Below are 14,316 nucleotides of genomic sequence, written 5' to 3'. Positions count from 1 at the left end.
AGTAAACGCATAAAAACACTTTCTACCATTTTCTTTTGCTACGGGAGGGAATCGTGCAGGCAAGAAGCGTGGGCCGTCTGAGTCGTAGCAACCCTTGAACTGTGTCCAAGCAGCTTCCCGGCAGTGAAGAGACGATTTTCTTATGTAAAGTGATAATCTTGTTATCCCAAATCCAGAGACCTTCCAAACATCAGCGGGTCCTTAAATGAGTTCGCTGAGTAATGTCATATTGAAGAGATTTATTTTCCCCTGCCAGCATTTGTTTTCAGTGCTCCGCTCCGCTCTGCTTTTCTTTCCCACTGCGGTTCTAACTGGGTCACCTGTTCTGTGTTCGGAGCCATGATCACAGTGTGGGACTTGGCCAGGAGACATGAGATGACTCAGGTCTTTGCTCAGACTGTTCTCATTGTGAGGCGGAGCACACGCTGCCGTTCAATAGGCCACCTGACTGTGGCCATGTGCTCGCTGCTAAACACAAGTGACTCGTTCGGCATTACACGGACACCCTGTTCCAGACGGGAATGTCAGTGGCGGACGGCCTGCAGTGACTGGCTCACAGGCAGAGATGTAATACTGATTTGGATATTAACAAAAAAAAAACACCCCAAGAAATAATAATGATTAAAAAAAAAAAAGCTTAAAATTCATATGTTTATGGAGTGTCGTTAAAGGTTTTCTAAGACCATATTCATGACCTAGTAAACCACGAAGAGAGAAAACATGGAACAGGGGTGAAAATTGCTCCAGGAGTGCCTCAAAGGGAGATCACAAAGGAACCCAGAGCAACATCTGAAGCACTGCAGGTCTCACTTACCTCGGTCAGAGGCAAACCAGCAAAGAGACTGGCAAAAAAAAAAAAAAAAAGGGGGTGGAGGGTAAGGGATTCAAGCCGGTAAAGCTAAAACTAACACTGCATTTCAGAAAAATAATATCATAATAATAACAGTAAAACTGTAGATGTAGTATCATAGTCTAGTCCTGCTAGGGTTGAAAATCCTGCAGAAAAAAATATCCCACAAGTTGTTTGGTGACATTAAGCTAAATCACTCTTGGGTGGACAACGACCCAAAGCTGACCTCTGAATGACTCACAAACCCTCCAGTGTGCCTAAATTTGACTTTTCTACTGAAAACGCTTTAAAAAAAAAAAAAATTCCCCTAAAGTATAGGACACATAAATAACTGATTGCCACAGTTTGCTACTTTGTGTCAGTGACAGAAGAAATCTGTTAGGAAGCAAATCCTCTTCCACAGCGCTGCATAGTGACAAGATTGGGTTTCTAGTATTTAGAATAAGAGCCTAGGCTGACAGCAAAATTATTCTCAAACGATGTAAGAGCCAAATAAAAGGCGATTATTATTTTACACATAAATGCACCCAAATGAAATGACTGCTGAGCCTGCAGGGTCAAAAGTAAGAGTGAGCCCTCCTGATGAGTTTGCATGAATATGCATGCGGCTGCTTAAAAGCACGACACGCACTAATACAGTGTGTCAGTCGATTGGTTCACAAAGCTGAGCTTTGTCGTGTCGGCTTTAAACTTGGGAGGCGGTGTCTCTTGTTTGAACTCCTCTGTCCTATAAAGGGCCTCCGGAGAGATTTCAGAGATCTCTGATCTTCTTCTACGAGGAGCGATATTTTGTGTTGAATACATTTGCTCACACGCCGCTTAATTACTTATTTATCAGTAAGATCATAGGGTGTCTGGAATCCTGCGCACCCTGGAAATGTGATATTTCATTTGGGATTCACTGAGCTGGAGTTACTTTAATGGTGCAGTTAGTAATAAGTTAGAAAAGTAAACAACTCAGCGTCTGCCATGTGCTTCAACGACTCTTAAGGCTCCATTTAACGTCTCCTTCCGATTCTCTCATAGTGCTTCGGAGAGAGCAGGCAGTGCCGGTGCTGTTCCGCAAGAGGCGAGGGATTCGTTTCTCTTTTTCCATGTTCTGAAATGAGTTCTCATCCTATTCACTTCTGCCTAGCAGGGAATTATTGGAATATAAAACAGAGGCAAGCAAACCTCTGCAGGGCTTGCTATGTGTCAAACTTAGAAACTGGTCAACACTGCTCTTGGCGAACAGGGCCGCTGCCGGATTGACGAAATGGCATGACGAGGAGCCACGAAGGATTCATCAAGTTAAAACATTCCTCAGAGCGAGAGCAGATCGGGACGCTGCTCTCTGTTCAACTAAAACTGCAAGGTTTCCATTTAAATCTACAAGTGAGGCAGTGAGGCGGGTTCCAGTTTATATGGGAAATAAGCAGAAAGGGCAATGTTTATTTTGAGTCTTAATCAGATTGAAAAAGGGCACCATTCCCTGCAGTCAAAAGCACCTTGATTCACTATTAGCCTACTAAGTTTATTTGCAAAGGCAAATTTGCCCTCATATCTACTTGAAGGGCATTATTTTTGCTTTGCTTGTGCTTGTACTACATTACTAATAAGTATAAGATGCAATTTAGTGTTTTGTTGCATTACAAACACCTTCCTGAACATTTTATCTGAACATTCGCCAACAAAAGTGAGTGTATATTTGTAAAGTGGCACGGAAATGACATTGGACTTTCATTATTTATCTATTTATTTTTAAAATCTGTATAGATTGCATGCTGTATGGGGTGATACACCAACGACTGGAAGATGACTGGAGCTAAACACACGACAGTTCTCGAAGCACACCTGTTACCGACTGCTAAACACTTGGGACTGCAGAGCTAAAACAGAAAGCTGTAGCGGAGCTCTTATGTTAAAACGATCTTGTCAAAATCCAGACTACAAATGTGGTAATATTTGAAAACTTGTGCTCATAGACTTGCGCCTTCCGCCGTTCAGGTTCGACTGCTCTTGAGTTATTTACCAAGAAGAAAGAGACGAAATTTCCGTATCTGGATGTGTGAATGTGGTGGAGGCATTTATGCCAGTAACTTATTGATCCAGGGAGTTTGAATACAAATGTGCACTACACTTGTTTTTGTTTAATTTCATATTTCTGTATTGCTTAGTTTGGGGATTTTTTTGAAATCCCATTGAAACACGTCGATGTTTGTGTAAGGTGACAAAAAAGGGGGCAAAAGTACTTCTGCGCCTCACTTTCAGCAGGCTTCTCTTTCATATCTTTCATTCAGTCTTATTCTGTGACATCCGCCCACACAGCTTCCCTTCCCCTGATCTGCTGGCTTTCAATGGGAAAAAGAAAAAAAAAAGCTGGACTGTTTGTTTGACTGTGTGTCCACCCGCATCAGGGGAATGCACAGAATAAAGGTGTTACACACACACACACACACACACGTAAGACAGGAAAATGTCCCTGTTAAAGACTTGTCTGCTCAAACGGCGCCTGCAGTCTGTTCAATCAGTCCTCCGAGCGGATAATGAAGACAGCGCAGCCCAACGCCGAGATGTCGCCCGCGAAGAGGAAAAGAACGCTGCGTTCAGGCAGCTGGTAAAAGGCAGCGTTTTCTGACACGGAGCTTTATTTCTCGGAAATAATTATCACTCTGCAGTTCTCCTTTCTGTTAGTTGTTGAGAGGGAACTTTAAGGTACTTAAATACACCGGAGCGAAAAAGAAAGAAAGGAAAAATGTCAAATTGCCTAAGCACGTAGTAACAGAAACACGAGTCCCCGGTCACGTTGTGTGACCTTGTTTATAAAGGAACTGTCAGAGCTATTTTTTTCTACTCCACAAAGAGAGAGAAAAAAACAACAACTGGGTCTCTGGGCTCTAGATTGCCACAAGACATGGAAACATTTATTATGTTGCACTCGCTCTGGGTTTCCGTTGTTTCATTTCAGAGCGGAGTGTGTGTATGTGTGTGTGCGTGAACTCTGTTGGATCAGAAATGTGGCAATTGCCATCGGGAATGCAGCCATATTGGTGATCAATTCTCATGAATACTGCATAAAGCTGAGTATATAGATACAACCTGCAAAGATAAAAAAAATAAATTAAAAAGTGTTTATTTCTTTTAGGGGTTTAGGTAAAAAATAAGCAAAAATCAACAACAAAGAATCTCATTAATTGAGTTAGAATGCCTTTGCAGCGTTTATTCTTTTCAAATGTAAATTAATTTTGAAACATATTACATACAGTTCTTGTAAAGAAGAAATTTATTTGCCTTTATATTGCTTGAAGTTTTCGTTTCCGGACATATTTCATCTTGTCTCTTCGCATCAAGTTTCCCTCTTTACATCCCGTTTTGTTCAGCGACCATGAAATTTGTCCCATTTAACAATGCTCTCCCACGTCTTTCAGGACGCAACCTCTCTGTAAGCGCCGCAAAACAACCCACTGACCCATCCTTTTATAGCTGCTAACTCTATTAAAGGTGCCGCTATAAGTGAGCAGCAGATTCCAACTCGCATTTCGGGTTCATCTCTGTTGTGCTGAGCATTGTGATGTGCTATAACCCTGAAGGGGAAAATCCATTGTTGACCTGTCCTAAAAAGTACAGCATTACAACATATATCAGTCACTGTGAGGCCGGCCTGACCTATAAGTAAAGGAACGGGTCAAAGGAGGTCAGAGCAAAGGGTGGATATCTTTTTTAAATTAGCCTAATGTGGCATCCAGAGACGGGACACGAGTCAAGACTGTTGCAGACTAAACCAAGCAGAAGGAGCTTCACGGTATCAAAGCCTTTTTTGTTCTTGCACATTCTTGTCATGTTCACAACCAAAAACTGAATTTATGGCGCTATGATATCAGGAACTCGAACATTTCTGAAGAAATTTAAACGGGGCCTTACAAAGTGTGCCTGTGACGGAGGAGCCGTCATGAGTTAGGACATATTTAGAGTCCATGTCAGCATGCAGGCACGCCCGCACATATACACACAAACACAATCACTAACTTACTTTTTTGTTGCAGGTTAAACTGAGGCGGTTCATCGTAGGTGCACACGCGGTGTTCCTATTTCAGTTAAACATTCATCCAAAACCCATTATTTTCAGAATCAAACATTTTCCTGGTTTTATTTTCAAGTAGGTTTTTTTTTTTTTCAGATGGTGGCTTGCTAGGCAGTCACATGATGACTGCATGATGTCATCAGATTAGTACCAAGTGTTTTCTATTAAATTGAGTATTGTATTTTTATTTTTTTTTACAAGTTTATTTATTTGTTTATCTTATTATTGTTATTCTTCTTCTTCTTATTATTATTATTGTTATTATTTTGTATACTTTAAGAGGTTATTTGAGTTGGAAGTAATTGCTTAGTTCTTGATTGTTTGGAGTGTCTGTGGGCGGAGCCTGTGGCTTTAAAAGCAGGGCTCTGCTTAACAGGCAGGCAGTTTGCTTGTGATCCGCCATAATAGAAAAGAAGAAGAAGAAGAAGAACAGGCAGGCAGTCTGTGCTTAGACTCACACTGGAGGTGAGACTGTTGACCCGAAGTTGAATAAAATCCTCTGAAAATAATCTCCGACCTGGACTAGTCATTATGCTTGACTAAATCATAAGAGAACCCCGTCACAGCGCCCTTCGTTTGGAACCAAACGTTTCCGATGCAAATAATTAGAATCGATGCTAAAGTAAACTACAATGTACCCAATAGCATGTGGGCTAAACATGGCTAACAAATAAACAAAATAGCTAAAAAGCTTATTTTAGGGAAAAGGCTACTGCTTTTGTGGGCAGTAGCCACATTACCAGAAAATGTGTTCATCTCTTAGCAACATATTAACAACAAATATTGTTATTGTTCAAAAAATATATTTCTTCTGCTCTTTTGAAATACTACTCATCTTACACCACTAACTACGAAACAAGAACTGTGCTGTTGGTGAATTTGGTAAATTTTTTTTATTTTTGCCATCGGTGGTAAATACATTATAAAACAGACATTCAACACAAAAGTAAAAATCGGATTTATGCTTTGTGGCAGTTCGTTACCAGAAAAAAATTAATTTCTTAGCACCAAATTAATAACAAGTAAAATTGTTTACAAAACATAAGCTATTATGAAAAACTGCTTGTCTGCTTAGACACAAAAAATTTACCGTTGGTAAATTTTGCAAAAGTAAAAATCAGATGTTCACTGTGTGGCACTTTGTTACCAGAAAACACGATTCATCTCTTAGCAACAGATTAACAACAACAATTGTTATTGTTCAAAAACACAAGATTTCTTCTGCTCTTTGAAATGCTACTTAGCTTATACTGCTTACTACTTAACTAGAACTATACTGTTGGTGAATCTGGCTAAAAAAAAAGAATATTTTTTTTGTCTTAGGTGGTAGATGCGTTATAAAAGAGACATTCAACACAAAAGTAAAAGTCTGATTTATACTTCGTGGCAGTTCGTTACCAGAAAAAAAGCCTCATCTCTTCGCACCAAATTGATAATAAGTAATATTATTGTTTATAAAAGTTAGGCTCTTTTGAAATACTATTTATCTGCTTAAACACAAGAAATTTACAGTTGGTAAATTTTGCAAAAATAAAAATCTGATGTTTACTTCGTGTCACGTTTGGTTACCAGAAAATGTGCTCATCTCTTAGCAAAAGCTTAACAACAAATATTGTTGTTGTTCAAATTAACAACAAATATTGTTGTTGTTCAAATTAACAACAAATATTGTTGTTGTTCAAATTAACAACAAATATTGTTGTTGTTCAAATTAACAACAAATATTGTTGTTGTTCAAATTAACAACAAATATTGTTGTTGTTCAAAAAACACAAGATTTCTTTTGGTTTTTTGAGATGCTACTTTACGAGGCCTGCCAGAGTGATGCATGTAAGGCACCTGTTCTTCTCCTATCAGTAGATTGTCCCTTTAGTTTTCTGCCACTACCGTTAATGTGGCTCATACTGCTGCGCGCCCGCCCACAAGAAAGGCATAGAAACGTGAGAAGGACGCTATTATTTTTATTGGGAATCGGAGTTACCATGGCAACATAAATAGCGAAAAATTAGCACAATTTACAAAATCATCAATCACTCAACCAATGTTTGTCCTATCGAAAGATTCATCCTCTCAAGCTGAATCTTTGCAGCTCCTCCAGAGTTGCCATTGTCCTCTGGACTGCTCTGCTGATTTTTGTTTTTGTTTTTTTTGTTATGTTTTGCTTGTCAGTTTTTTTGCATCTCTTTGCAGGTGTGCAGTTGTGCGACACCTGCAAAAAAATAATAATTGTGGTTCTTGATCTTCATGATGCTTTTTTTATTTACAGCCTTCAGATGTCTTCCTAGACAAGCTAAATGAGTTTGTGGGTTTTATTTAAGAGCATCAGAGTAAAGGTGGGCAGGAAACAAATGCCTGTCACGATTTTCAGAATTTTACGTACAAATCTAAAAACTATTCACTCTGCATTGTGCTGTTCTGTCTCCCAGTTTCCTCATAAAATATTCTGAAGTTTGTGGGTTACAAAATGTGACTGGGACTGTACGGAGATCTTTAATGAGTTGTTTGATCCAGAACAAAGGTGTTGTTGTTTACCATGCTCTTCTGAATGACATTGAGATGCAACCAAACTACTCGCTCAACTTGCTGTTCTAGCCCTTCTCGTTGCTTACCGTTTCACGATAAACCTCTGGACATCATTCAGCTCTAAATCAACAAATCCAGTTGGACAGGGCAGACAGCAGATGACAGAAAAAGATGGACCAGCTTCCTGAGGGGGGAAGGAGAAGACGCAGAAAGTCCAGTGAGACTCCAATCCCCCATTATCTATGCCTTGATGACTCCTCTGGTGCGGAAATCAATACGGTGTGACTGGCTCCGGGGCCTCATGCCTCGGCAAGAGGATGACGCCGTTTCCAAAATATCCATCATGGACGAAAGGGTAGAAAATCAGTATAAAGAGAGGAGAGAGGTAACGGAAAAAGTAAGGGATGTAAGGAGTGACAGATATGTGCCACATTTTTCTATTTCAACTCCATCCTGTTTGCTTGTTTCTGGCAGAGTTTTTACTCCCAATATTTCCAGCTGTTGGGATGAAACACAACTTTCATCCTTGCTTTTTATTTTTTATTTTTTTTCAATATGCAGCTCATTCCCATGTCAGTATCTTCGAGTCCTCCCGGGTCACTGCCGCTCTTTAAGTCAGTACCTTATTATCACTCTTCATGTCTCTGTAAACCCTCACATGTCGGCCCCTCCAACCCGTCTTGCTGTTCCCATGCTTTCTTTCTTCCTCATGTTTCGTCTGCGTTTTGTGAGGTCACAGCTGGGAAGTCCTGTGATTTGACAGCCCCGTGCATTAGTGTGTGTGTGTGTGTGCGTGTGTAGATGTGACAGAAGGGCGCAGGATGCCGTGGCGGCGGCTGCTAACAGTTTATCCTCGGGCACGCTCGTGTGGAGAGAAGTGCAGCTGATCTGAACGCCGTCGACACAACGCTAAGGAGACTGCAGGTGTTTGTGGGTGTGTTCACCCCAGGTTTGTAGCAGCTCTAGCTTGGTGTGCGGGCGTGTGTGTGTGTGTGTGTGTGCAGAGAGCAGCCAGAGTTGAGGGGAAAGTTGAGAAGTTTGCTTGGTGTTCTGTGGTTATTGTCTGCGTGTGTGTTTGTGTGTTTCACTCCACTCAGCCCTGCTGGCTCTGGGATTCTGTCCTCTGCAGAGAGAGAAGCTCATTATCTGTCCCAGAACGAAGCATCCTACCTAAAACTGCAGAGCTGCACATTCGGAGGAAGGATGAACCCACTGAAGCATTATGTGTGTCCAGCTGCATCTGTGTAAATTGTTCGCTCTCAGAAAATGTCGGAATTGTATCGCATTGTCTGTAATCAAATGACTCATCTTGAGTGAGCCTGCAAAAACGTGCTCCAAGTCTTGGCACAATTTTTTATTTATTTTTTTCTTGTGATGGGTTGAGCTTTGAGATTCAGCACTGCAGGGATTTTAGCCTGGTTGAAAGCTCATTTAGACCCTTATTTATGAATCACTGAAATCCGTTTTAGAGAAAGACATTTTCACCACGTTACCTAAAATGCACAAAGGAAGCGGGAAAAAGCAAACAAACTCAAACACAGCAGTTCTACAGAGGCGAAGACTCCAAAGACAAAAATATGTTGAAGTAGAAGTTTAGAGATCGGCCAAGTCAAAGTCCTGAACATAATCCCGGGTTCTGAGCAAGAACCCAACATTCAAGAAGGAAACCCTTAAGCCTGATGGCTGAAAGTGTTCTGCATGAAGCAACGTGCAGCTGACCAACACTAAAGTTTATTTAGATGATGCTTCTAGTGGAATAAATGATCGGGGGTTGCTCATATCTAAGCTTCAATAACTTAGATGTCGGATTTATTGCATGCTGGATGCTGTGGGATTTTTAAACTTCCTTTGCCATGGCAGAGTCATTCCTTCCAGCCTGTTTAACTGTGAAACCAGTGTGATATGAATGGATGTATGTACCTGCCTCTCTTACCAGCAGTGGTATTGTGACAAAGTGAAAGTGATTGTTAATGTCAGCAACTCGCCCAGTCAACTTTCTGAAGCGTCAGTTGTTACTGACCTTCCATTAACATGGACTTCAGAACCAGAACGATGAATGTACATCATACGATTCAGGAGCCTTTAATGCTTTTAACGTCAAACAGGAAGAGCTTTACCCGAACCGTTCAGCTGTAGTAAGAGCGACATTCCACAACCACAGGACTATTTTGTTTTCGTAAAAAAGTTCAATGACAGTTGCTAAACCTGAAACTACTTGGCTATTGATTTGTTGAATCATTTTCACTTGACTGCATAGTTCCACACCATTTGGAGTCGGTGGAGAAGTTTAAACAGATTTCTCAGGGACGCACTTGTGAATGGAAGGAAGTCGGCATTTGTGAGAGACTGAGATGAATATGGAGACCAACAAACAACTTCATCACGCATGCCTTTCTTGAGATGACATGATTTCACACTCGTCTGGACACAGCAGCATTCCTGCTCGGCTGTTTTCACAGAGACTTCAAATCTAATTACTCTAAACACTCAAATGGTCATTGAAGCAGATTTGCATTGTGATGCGTTTTGAAGAACGATACAACACACTGGGATGTGTCCAGCCTTTGAAGCCTTCATCCCCCCACACTTCTGTCTTTGCACTAATCTTTTGCCATGTTGCTCAGCCAGCTGTGCAGAGGTTGGAGACGAACAAGGCTTTGTACTCTCCCTTCCCCCTTTATGTGGCACTTCATGGTGGCTATAACCACTCGGTCTCCAGTTGGACGTCTCGTCTCGTCTCGTCTCGAGCAAACTCCAGCCCACCTCACGACGTATGCAACAGCAGCATCTACATCGATATTGAATATTTTGTTGCCACACATTGCTAATAGTTAGACAAAATTACAGGTGATTTTCCACCAATTTCACTGTTATCTTTTCTTTTTGCACCTCTTTTCTAAAAGCAAGTCTCCCAACGGGAGCTAAATGCCGTTCAGGGTGCCGGCTTTTACCAGAACTTCTCAGCACGGCCCACATGAACACGCACACAACAGCTCTTTTGGGCGCCTTGGGTGCAATTTGGTCTCTTCTCTTAAGTCAAACCCTCGGCTCATTGTGCCTCTGCTCTCTTCATCCGACTCACTGAGCGGTTAATAAAAGGCTGAAGGAACAATCGGCTCGACGCTACCAAGAGCCTTTTACTCTGCTCTTAATCAACGCAATTCAAGAAAGTTTTTTTTTTTTTTTTTTTTTATATATCTACTTTTATTTGGAAATAAAAAGAAAGCTCTCGCCCGGGACGCAGCTGGGGATAGGCGCCAGCAACCCTCCCGACCCCATTAGGGAAGAAGGGTGTAAAGAAAATGGATGGATGGATGGAAAAAGAAAGCAAAAGGAAAAACATGTTATTTATATTAAATGATGCAAATGTTAATGAAAGGTAAAAGAAGGAGGAATGAAGCCGTTTTTGTAAGTGTTATTCATAAACATGAGTCACTGGGTGCTTATTATGTTCCTAATTTTTTTTATGCATCCAGCCACCTTATTATGCTGCTGATGGGGAGAATCATATCAAGCATGATCAAAGCGAACAGACACCGTGAGCTTGGCAGGTTTGAGAAGGCAACGGCACAAATCAGAAGTTAGACGAGGCATTGGCGGTATCGCCAGAGCTACTTCCTGCTCCTTATGTGGAATTAGTTTGGAGTAATTTGCAAAGTTGTCTGCGTGATCCGTCATCTGCACATTATAATGAGCAGAAAATTTTAAAAAAGAAAACTGAATTTTAAATGACTATTCTGTTCATAATTTCACTCCTCAGTCACAATTAGAATACTATTAGTCTATCGAACTAAAAAAACATGAAGACACAGGAAACATGTCTTTTGCTTTAAGTGGTTGTCAGCCTTTCCAAAGGAAGTAGTTGACTGAAAGACCTGTTTTTAAATTAACACTCAACAAAAAACATCTTCAGCTTTGATATGTTGGAGTTTCAGCTGAAGCGTCTTTTCTTTCTTTGGGAAAACTTTTTTTTTTTTTTTTTATTGTTTTACTTTTCTTTTCATCAAGTACGGCTGATTAAGATGTACCTACAGTTACAAACATGTAAACAGAGGTCAGACTGACCATAGTGTATCTGCACTGCAGCTCTTCAGATTAAAACGAGAGATCGAAGTTTTTATTTTAGGATTAGAGGAGTTGTGCTGAGTCAGAAATCCTGAATACCTCAGGAAGAAATAAAATGAAAAATAAAGACAGTTATTCTCTCATGCTCTATCCTGACGCTCTTCGACCCGCTACTTGCTGTTAGCTTCCTGAGCGTCTGCTTTGGTTTTGTTTAATCAGGAAGCTCATACTCTGTGAATAACAGCAGAGTGCCTGATAAAAGGGATAATTTTCTACTTCTTTGCATAATTCTGCTGCCTGGTTGATCTAAGTTGAAGCCATCGGATTAGATTTGTTCCTGCGCGCCAACTGCAAATCTCTCGACCTCATCCATTAGCCTAAACGACTCAAAGGTTAAGTGCGGACATTTGGAGGCGGCTCATTTTATTGAGTACGTCCTGGCATCAGTCCGGCGTCTTTACGTCCTCACAAAAATGCTCTTCCCGTGACCTCTTAATGTCTGCTGATATTATTTGGAATCACTTTGTGGTGAATGACCAATGGCACTAAATCCTCACATAAAAATGTCGTTATTCACTTCTCACATTCTGTCGGTTTTGCATAATCTAATCAGGCGTCATCGGTGTATCAAGGCCAGTTAGGATTCCCGTCTTCCATGGTTGCAATGACAATTAGAAAAGAGCTGTGAACGTCACTGTCTTAATGTCCATCCAGGTCTTCCTTTCTTCCCTGGTCCTCAATCTGTGCTGCACCTATTCAGCATCTTCTTTATTTCTGCAGCCCAGAGGCCCCCAAACAGAGTGGAAGCCTCCTGAATCTGATTCCCTGCCATAAACTCAGTAAAAAAAAAAAAAAAAAAAACAAAAAAAACCTTTCACCTGAGAATAACTGAATAAAATCATCTTTTGCTGTTTACTCATGGGTAACTCATGCTGAGAAGCTTTACGCATGCCGTCCTCCGTCCTCCTTGTTTTCCGCTGTTCTCATCCTCTTGCATGTGGAGAAAGTGCCGCACGACTTGACAAACTTTTTCAGGGAGCTGCAGTGTTTACTGTAAGTTTAACAGCAGCACTTTCCTCCAAGCCTGGAACTGGGCCAAAGCTGAAGTCAATTCAGACCCAGTCTGAGGAAAATACAGATGGAAAAACTTGGAGGAGACGGCCAAGTGAGAGGAGACCTGAATGTAAAGCAGCACACTTGTATAAAACTGGTCGTTTCGATGTTCAGGGCAGTTCGGCTTATGAACGATCCGTTTCAGTTTTGTGCATAGATTATTGATTTTTTTTAAATGCCCTTGCATTAAATATTCTTTTGTATTTTAGAGTGTGAGAAATCCCAGCCTGCTTAAACAACTCTTGTACAATGATACCATATTATGCTTCTTGTCAATGGAGGAACTCTGCTGGACAGAAGGTTTTTATGCAACATAAGCCCTCTTCGCAGAAATAAGGGTGATGACGATATAGCTGATAATATGGGCTTAAGTCTAGGATGAAGGGGAGAGATGGTGAGAGTGGAGAAATCATGGATGTGCCCCCCTGTGTTTTCAGTTTGGTTGGGGGTGTTCCTGGGTGTGTGTGTGTGTGTGTGAGTGTGAGTAGGACAGAAGGATTTAAGAGATTAAACCTCGGCCACAGCGAGACGACCCCTCTCTGGGGCATTCTCACTGCAGGGAGGCTCGCTTACTGGTGTCCTATTTGCATGGCTCCCTGTCCTGCTCAGGGAATTGGCCTTTTTCCTTTCCCATCGTCCCTCCCTCCTGCTTTGCACCTTGAGAGATTGCTCCCGTCCAGCAGCACGGCTTTTTTTTCTTCGGCAGACAAAAGAGAGGCGTATTTAGGACACTTGGCAGGGTCGGCGTATTGGAGGGGATGGAGGACACGGGCCGCTAAGGGCCTTTGCATGGTTTCCACGTCCATCTGCGTGAGACCGCTGGGACTTTGCCGATGCAAATTCACTTGAGGTGTTTTGGGTCGGGACCGCACAAGAGTCTCTGTTTGGTGATGACGAAGAAAAACTCTGATGATACACAGTGTCTTGCTGGACTATTCACACCCTCAATCTTTTTTTTTGAAGAATCACAAGGTTTTGAACTAAATTTGGTTATCAAACAAAATCACAAGCTTTTAAAAACCAAATGAAATGTGTTCAATTTGTTAAATCAGAAACAAAAGCTGAATTTAGAATATTACATTAGACCAATAGGAAAACATTTAGAATGGCAAAAAAACACACTTAATGCCTGATCAAAAGCTGTTATTTTGATTAACTTTGCACAATTGATTGAATATGAACCTATAATCTGGTTCTCCAAAGTATTGACTCCGGGGTCCGGACACTAATTTGTGCCAGATTTTCAGTTTTTTATTTGAAAAAGTTATCAAAGACTTTGCCTAACTTCCATTTCACAATTGTTCACCTGTTGCTCAGCCAAGAAAATCCATCAATAACATATTGTGTCACAATTCTTGTGTGTTTATTGGTTTTGATTTTTATTTGTATGTGATCATTTCTCTGGAGGGTTTCTTATCTTTCACAGTTTTTGTAGTATTATGCAAAGGTCCCTATTCTTACTATTGTTTTTGAAGGTGTTGCCGTAGTAGTTCATATCTTTATATTTTGTTTCTTAATTTGTTCTTGTGTTATGTTTCTTGTATAAACTATAGTCTATTGGCTTCCCATTTTGAATTCTTGATCCCTTGAGTCCCAGTTCAATTCCTTTTGTAACAATTAGTTTTTCTGCTTCCTCCCTGTCACAGCTGTATCACATTTGTCACTTTCCACCCCTGCCTGATTATTTCGGCTCCTGAATTGTCAT

At 40.9% G+C, this 14,316-nt stretch overlaps 1 protein-coding gene across 4 annotated transcripts in view; it reads left to right on the top strand.

The window, feature by feature from the left end:
• The window catches only part of cntn1a (contactin 1a), a 71,204-nt gene that overhangs the window by 13,859 nt on the left and 43,029 nt on the right, over positions 1-14,316 (top strand). Inside the window, exon 1 of one of the 4 annotated variants that reach the window (XM_044124156.1) lies at positions 8,257-8,382. The exons of the other annotated variants lie outside the window; for them this stretch is intronic. The gene's annotated coding sequence lies outside the window, so the exon portion shown is untranslated. Of the gene's footprint in view, positions 1-8,256; positions 8,383-14,316 lie in introns of those variants that run through there. 4 annotated transcript variants of the gene reach the window in all.

This window comes from Gambusia affinis, linkage group LG08 (genome assembly GCF_019740435.1).
Source record: "Gambusia affinis linkage group LG08, SWU_Gaff_1.0, whole genome shotgun sequence".
NCBI lineage: Eukaryota > Metazoa > Chordata > Actinopteri > Cyprinodontiformes > Poeciliidae > Gambusia > Gambusia affinis.
The sequence above is the reverse complement of the archived record's forward strand: the minus strand, read 5'-3'. Positions and strand labels throughout refer to the sequence as shown.